The sequence below is a fragment of the Acomys minous genome, assembly GCF_964271855.1.
Source record: "Acomys minous genome assembly, chromosome: 17".
Classification (NCBI taxonomy): domain Eukaryota; kingdom Metazoa; phylum Chordata; class Mammalia; order Rodentia; family Muridae; genus Acomys; species Acomys minous.
This window is the reverse complement of record NC_140500.1, coordinates 72,579,342-72,585,893: the sequence shown is the minus strand read 5'-3', so window position 1 is coordinate 72,585,893 and position 6,552 is coordinate 72,579,342. Positions and strand designations below refer to the sequence as shown.

Below are 6,552 nucleotides of genomic sequence, written 5' to 3'. Positions count from 1 at the left end.
GTGATTATAGATCACGTGCCCTTGCCTGTGGGGATCAGAGGGCTCTTCTCTGGATCTGGCAGGTGACTGGGTTTCCACTGCAGGATACTTTGCTCTACACCTTAAGCTCCAGACTGGGTCAGCAGAGGTAGGCTTCTTCCTGATCCTGTTCATGCTACTGAGGCGATTCAGACCAGCTGTGTGGGGGGCCGCCGTTTAATCTTCTGTCCTGACCCCTCAGGCAGTCCAGCCTCTCCCAAGCATGTGGGAGACCCTGCCAGGCCATGGGGACTGGCCAGGCTGGATTTTATCTGCCCAGTTGTGCAGGCCCAGACCACTGTGGTGTGTAGATAGGTTCCCACCCGGACCTATTCAGACAGCAGGATTGTGGCAGTTTAGTCCCACTGAATTGTGACAGCAGTTTAGAGCCTCGTCCAGACCCCTCAGGGCTGTCCAGCTTCTCCCAATAGCGTGGGAGTCCCTGCCGGGCTGTGGGGACTGACCAAGCCAGGTTCTATCAGCACAATTTTGTAGGCTCAGTCTGCTGTGACCAGCAGCCTGGCTCCGGTCTGGTCCCGTTCAGCATAATTTGTTTTTTTTTTTCCAGATAGGGTTTCTCTGTGTAACCTTACATGTACTAAAATTCAATCTGTAGACCAGACTGGCCTCAGACTCAGAGATCTGCCTGCCTCTGTCTCCTAAGTGCTGGAATTAAAGGCGTGTGCCACCATTACCTGGCTATTTTTTAATTTTAATTAATTAATTGTGGGGGTGTGCATGTGCCATGATGCCTTTGTGAAAGTCAGAGAGCCACATCAGAACATTTTTTATCCCATGTAGATCCCTGGGAGGGAGGGTAGGTCCTTGGGTTTGGTGGTGAGCATTTTTTCACATTGAGCCATCTCCCTGGCTCCCAGCTCTGTAGTTTTAGCTTTTACATTTAAGTGTTTTACCTTGTTTGTATATGTTACAAAGCTACATTTCTCAGTCTTCTTTGACCCATTTTGAGTTAACTTTTTGTATATGGTGTGAGGTAGGGGCTTGAGTCAATTTGTTTGTGTACAGAGCTATCCAGACTATTAGTGTTTCTCCCATTAACCAGCCTTGGCAGGTCACCTTAGACCTCCACATATTTATTCATTGTCGGATAAGATGGAGCAGTGTCTTTGTTTGTTTTTGTTTTTCAAGACAAAGTTTCTCTGTGTACCCTTGGCTGTCCTGGACTCACCTTGTAGACCAGGCTGGCCCTGAACTCACAACGGCCTGCCTCCCTTTGCCTCCCCAAGTGACGGGATTGCAGATGTGTGCCTCTACACACAGGTATGGAGCAGTTTCTTATGTCTGGCAATTATGCAATTATAATTGTGAATTAAAGGAAAATTATGAAAAATTTGAAGATTTTTCCAAGTTAAAGGCTAAGTTGACAACAACAGCAAAACTTTCATAGGGCAATACATATTTTTTATTTCAGGTGAGGTAGTTAGCTGTGTAGTTCTGTAAGAGAGACCCCACTTACTCTTGAGGTAGATCTAACTTACTCTAAAAAACTGTTTCTTTGATTACCTCGAACCGAAAATAGCGTCTGAAAGATGGACTTATTTTGGTTTGAACTCAACCTCACATGGTGACAAATAGTTCACAGGGGCCAAGTAAAGTTGTCAGATAACCTAAAGATCCTCAGAACTTAGGCTCAGCATGGTGGTGTGTGCCTTTATTTTATTTATTTATTTATTTAAAAATATTTCATGATGGAAATGAAAATATACCTAAAAGTGAAGCTTCTGGGAAAACCATTTTGATTTTCCCTGTCTTGTATCGTTCCTCAAACTTGACCTAGGCCTCCTGCCTGGCCTTGCATTTCAGGGCTGGGTCTCTAAAGACATCTTTGTTGACAACAGTCTTGTCCAAGGGGATATCCACAGAGTACCTGGTGGGGCATGAGGTGATTGTAGTTACAAACTTTCACAAAAGACTTGATCTTTGACCTCTTGGCGATTTTCTTCTTGCCCATGGCAGCTGTCACTTTTCAGGGATAGCGGTTAATTCCAGCCACCAGGGCATGGCTGTCAGGGCGGTCTGAAGTGTCACCATCGATGTTTTCCACGTTGATGGCTTTGCGTACACAGTAGTATCCAGCCAAGACCAGCACAGCTTTCCTATCTTTCACGAACTTGCCCATTTCGACAGCAAGCAGCCGGCATCCAGCAGAAAGGAAAGAAGAACTGGTGTGTGACTTTAATTCCATGGTCTCACTATGTGGCCTTGGATGTCTTAGAACTCCTTATGTAGACCAGGTTGGACTTGAACTCATAGGGCTCCCTCCACCTGTCTCTGCCTCCCAAGGACTGAGGTCAAAGGTGTTGGGCACCACACCCAGCTTAAAAACAAAACAATTTATTAGTCAAGGGTCTCACCAATGAGTGTGTAGTGTCCAGCTTTGGCCTTCACTTCCTGGTATACAGAATAACAAGGTTAATCCTCCCTAGAAGATTAAAAAGAAGTGGCAGAGGCCTAGGAAGATAACTCAGTGGTTAAAATAATTGCTGAGCAAGCATGAGAAGCTGAGGAGTTGGGATATACAGCACTCGTGCCAGTGCCAGTGGATGTGGCAGGTCACTCATGTCAGTGTTGGTTGATGTGGCAGGCCACTCATGTCAATGCTGGTTGATGTGGGAGGCCACTCGTGTCAGTGTTGGTTGATTTGGCAGGCCACTCATGTCAATGCTGGTTGATGTGGGAGGCCACTCGTGTCAGTGCCGGTTGATGTGGCAGGTCACTCGTGTCAGTGCTGGTTGATGTGGGAGGCCACTCGTGTCAGTGCTGGATGATGTGGGAGGCCACTCGTGCCAGTGCCAGTGGATGTGGGAGGCCACTCGTGTCAGTGCTGGTTGATGTGGGAGGCCACTCGTGTCAGTGCTGGTTGATGTGGGAGGCCACTCGTGTCAGTGCTGGTTGATGTGGGAGGCCACTCATGTCAGTGTTGGTGTGGGAGGCCACTCGTGCCAGTGCTGGTTGATATGGCAGGCCACCTGTAACTTTAGCCCTGGGAAGGCAGACAGGGTTCTCTGAAACAAGATGGCTAGCTAGTCCACATATGTCAGTAAGTTCATGGTTCAATTGAGAGACCCCCCCACCTCAATGAACAACAAGACAGAGAGAAATGGAGAAAGGCTCCTTATGTCAATGTTGGGCTTCCATCCGCATCTGTATACATGTGCAAGTGAGCCAGAGCACACCTGTGCAACCCACTCACATGTAGGCATGCACATCACACACACATACACATGAAGAAGAAAGGAAAAAGGAGAAGAGAAAGATTGTATCCTGTCAAGTGCAGCAACTTAGCAGGGCCAGCAGACAGGAGCTGGCACACCTCACACATGACTTTGTCCCTCCTACTGAGCTCAGAAAGCATCTCACAGTCTGATTCAGTCTTGAACACTAGGCAGACAGACCAACCTCTGCATCAAAGTGGAGGGGGAAAAAAAGTAAAGAAAGAAAAGAGGGTGATTTGTCTAACCTTCACCCGGTGAAAACGACACCCCAGAATAATGTTGTTATGAGACTGCCAAGGTATCTGATATACAAACCCTATGTGAGTGCACATGTGTTAAAACCTGAAGGTTTTGCCAGGCGTGGTGGCACATGCCTTTAATCCCAGCACTTGGGAGGCAGAGGCAGGTGGATCGCTGTGAGTTCGAGGCCAGCCTGGTCTACAGATAAAGTCCATGACAGCCAAGGCTACACAGAGAAACCCTGTCTTGAAACCCTCCCCACCCCCTGCAAAAAAAAAAAAAGGCTTAAAGAAAGAACTGACTCTTACAAGTTGTCTTCTGACCTCTACATAAACACCATGGCATATGTGTGCACACTCAGGAAGAAAGGAAGAAAGAAAGAAAGAAAGAAAGAAAGAAAGAAAGAAAGAAATGAAAGGATGAAAGAGAGGAAGAAGAAGGGCATAAAAAACTGGATAAATGGCAGACAATAATGTGTGGGGCATGGTGTATATTAAGGATAGAAAAGTTAATCCATTATTGCGGCATAGTTGAGTTAAGTTGGCACATTTGTAGAAAATTGTAATCTGAGGCATACTTTTTTTTTATACAGATGACAGTTTTTGGTGTTCTGTTTAAATTTTAGCCACAGTTTTGTGAAGTTAGGAAGAATTTAACTAGTGAAAAAATTATGAATGTTTCAGAGAGAAGGCAAGAATACAAGCAGAAAAAGAAATGGCCAGAGTCAGATAGCTTGGACTCAAACAGTACGCAAGTACCATAGGCTCTTACAAAGCCTGCTTTAGCTCTAACAGAGGCTGAATGCCCAAGTTCCTGGATAGTCCACATTACTCTAGAGTACTTGCCTATCATTATCCCCAAGGAAAAGCAATATTATGTCCCTTGTGCAATATTTCAATAAATATTCCTTGCAGGCTTACTATTTAAAAAAAAAAACTAAATAAATATAAAAACTTTCAGGTTTGGGGGGTTTTGTTGTTTTGGATTTGGTTTTAATTTTAGTTTTTCGAGACATGGTTTCTCTGTGTAGCCTTGCCTGTCCTGGACTCGGCTTTGTAGACCAGGCTGGCCTTGAACTCACAGCGATCCACCTGCCTCTGCCTCCCTGAGTACACAACATGCCCAGAGGTTATTTATTAATATTAATTGATTTATTTGGGGGGCATGTATGCTGGCATGGTATGAATGTAAAGGCCCTTGGTTGCTGTTGGAGAGGGTTCTCTATTTCTGCCATGTGGGTCCTGGGAATTAAATTCAGCTAGTCAGGCTTAATGACCTTTACCTGCTGAGTTATCTCTCTGTCATCCCTGCTTTTAAAGAGTATGTATCTAAGGCTAGGCATTGAGGCATTGAGGACTAATGCAAGGTCAAGGCCAGCCTGGACTATATATCAAGTACCATGCCAGCCACAGTAAGACTTTGGGAAGAAAGAAAGAAAGAAAGACAGGAAGGAAGGAAGGAAGGAAGGAAGGAAGGAAGGAAGAAAAAAAGAAAGAAAAGCAAAACATACAATGAAAAGAATATTTGGGGGCTTATGAAGACTGAAGCACCAACCAAGGCCCATGCATGGACTGGACCTAGACCCTACAAAGATGTAGCCAATGGACAGCTCAGTCTTCATGTGGGCCCCCTAGTAAGGGAGACAGGGGATGTCTCTGGCAAGGACTCTGCTGCCTGCTTTTCAAGCACTTCCCCTGATGGGACTGCTTTGCCTGGCCTTCGTGGAAGAGGGTGCACTCAGCCCTGATGCAACTTGACATGTTGGGGTGGGTTGGTGGGGTTGGGTGTCCCCTTTTCTGATGAGTTGGGAAGGGGGTATAGGGGGAAAAGGAAGGGAGGGTGGGACTGGGGAGAAAGGAGGGAAGTGGCTATGATCAAGATGTAAAGCGAATAAATAAAAATTTAAAAAAAATACTCATTTATCACATCACATAACAAGATAGCCAAAGATTTCCCCCTCTCTGATGCTCTCTGGAATCTTCTTCCACACAGATGTTTTCAGCCTCACACTGTTGTCTGCCAAAGAACGGCCAGAGTCCTTAGCCAAGGAGGGCAGAAGGCCACATAGCCATCCCTAGCCTTGGTGGCCAGAGTGACATCACCCACGGCTCTGAACGGTGTGGAGGTCACCTTGAGCATCCTCGGTCTCTGGGCGGGAGCTGTTGGACAGGCCTGTCACGCTTCTGCAGGCTGCAGTCTGCCCAGGGTGGCAGTGATGGGAAGTGCCAGCTAGCACGGAATGAGGGAGAGCCCAGGTGCCAATTACGCGGGAGATAAATAGCCATTACCAAGGAGGCCTGACAACTGCAGGAGACCACAACCTAGTCACCAGAAACTGCTTATTTTCCCATTGATCCTCAATGGGATGGGGCTGTGCCTTCTGCAGCTCCTCAAATAACAGGCTCGCAAAGCCTGGTGCTAAGAGGTGGCATCTGGGGAGAATCCGCTTGGGTCTTCCTGTCTGTTTCATCTTAAGGCCTGCCAGGAGAAGAGATAATTATGGGTCTGAGGTGGTGTTCAATCGCAGACAATGGGAGGATCAACGCCTCTCTGCAATCAGAGGAAAAATGTGAAAGGTTTCAGTTTAGAAGGATACCAGCATTTCCCACAGGTTTCACTTGGATGAAAAAGAAAGGGAAGGAAGGAAGGAAGGAAGGAAGGAGGGAAGGAAGGAGGGAAGGAAGGAAGGAGGGAGGGAGGAAAGAAGGAGGGAGAAAAGAGGGAGGGAAGGAGGGAAGGAGGGAAGGAAAGAAGCTAGAAGCTTTATTAACAGAGGTAGTTGCTTGGGACAGTGCTAAATAGACTTGGGTTATCTCTTACCACTCACCTTTTTCCACCTGAGGTATCACAGGGCAGCAATCCATCATCCTTCATGGTCATAGTAAGACACAGCTTCAGACGTTTGGGTAAGGCAACTCATCTTAGAATGAAATGATAAGGGATTAGAATTAGCTTTGTGCACATGTTTCTCCTCTCCACGTTTGCTAGTGTTGACCTAGAGCAGGCTCTGTTTTGGTGAGAAAAGTTCTATGAGGCACTTGTTAGCTGGAATTTCCCC

At 46.5% G+C, this 6,552-nt stretch overlaps 1 long non-coding RNA gene and 1 pseudogene across 3 annotated transcripts in view; both read right to left on the bottom strand.

Moving 5' to 3' along the window:
- Positions 1 to 1,745: 1,745 nt before the first annotated feature.
- LOC311587957 (large ribosomal subunit protein eL27-like) lies at positions 1,746 to 2,413 on the bottom strand (annotated as a pseudogene). The gene has a single exon. The product of its transcript is annotated as a large ribosomal subunit protein eL27-like (transcript).
- A 3,001-nt stretch (positions 2,414 to 5,414) lies between these two features.
- LOC311588382 overlaps positions 5,415 to 6,552 on the bottom strand; it is a 5,735-nt gene continuing 4,597 nt past the window's right edge. For both annotated transcript variants that reach the window (XR_014776185.1, XR_014776186.1), the window contains exons 3-4: positions 6,322 to 6,414; positions 5,415 to 6,044 (exon numbers count right to left, since the gene is read on the bottom strand). This is a non-coding gene — a long non-coding RNA (uncharacterized lncRNA). The remainder of the gene's footprint in view (positions 6,045 to 6,321; positions 6,415 to 6,552) is intronic.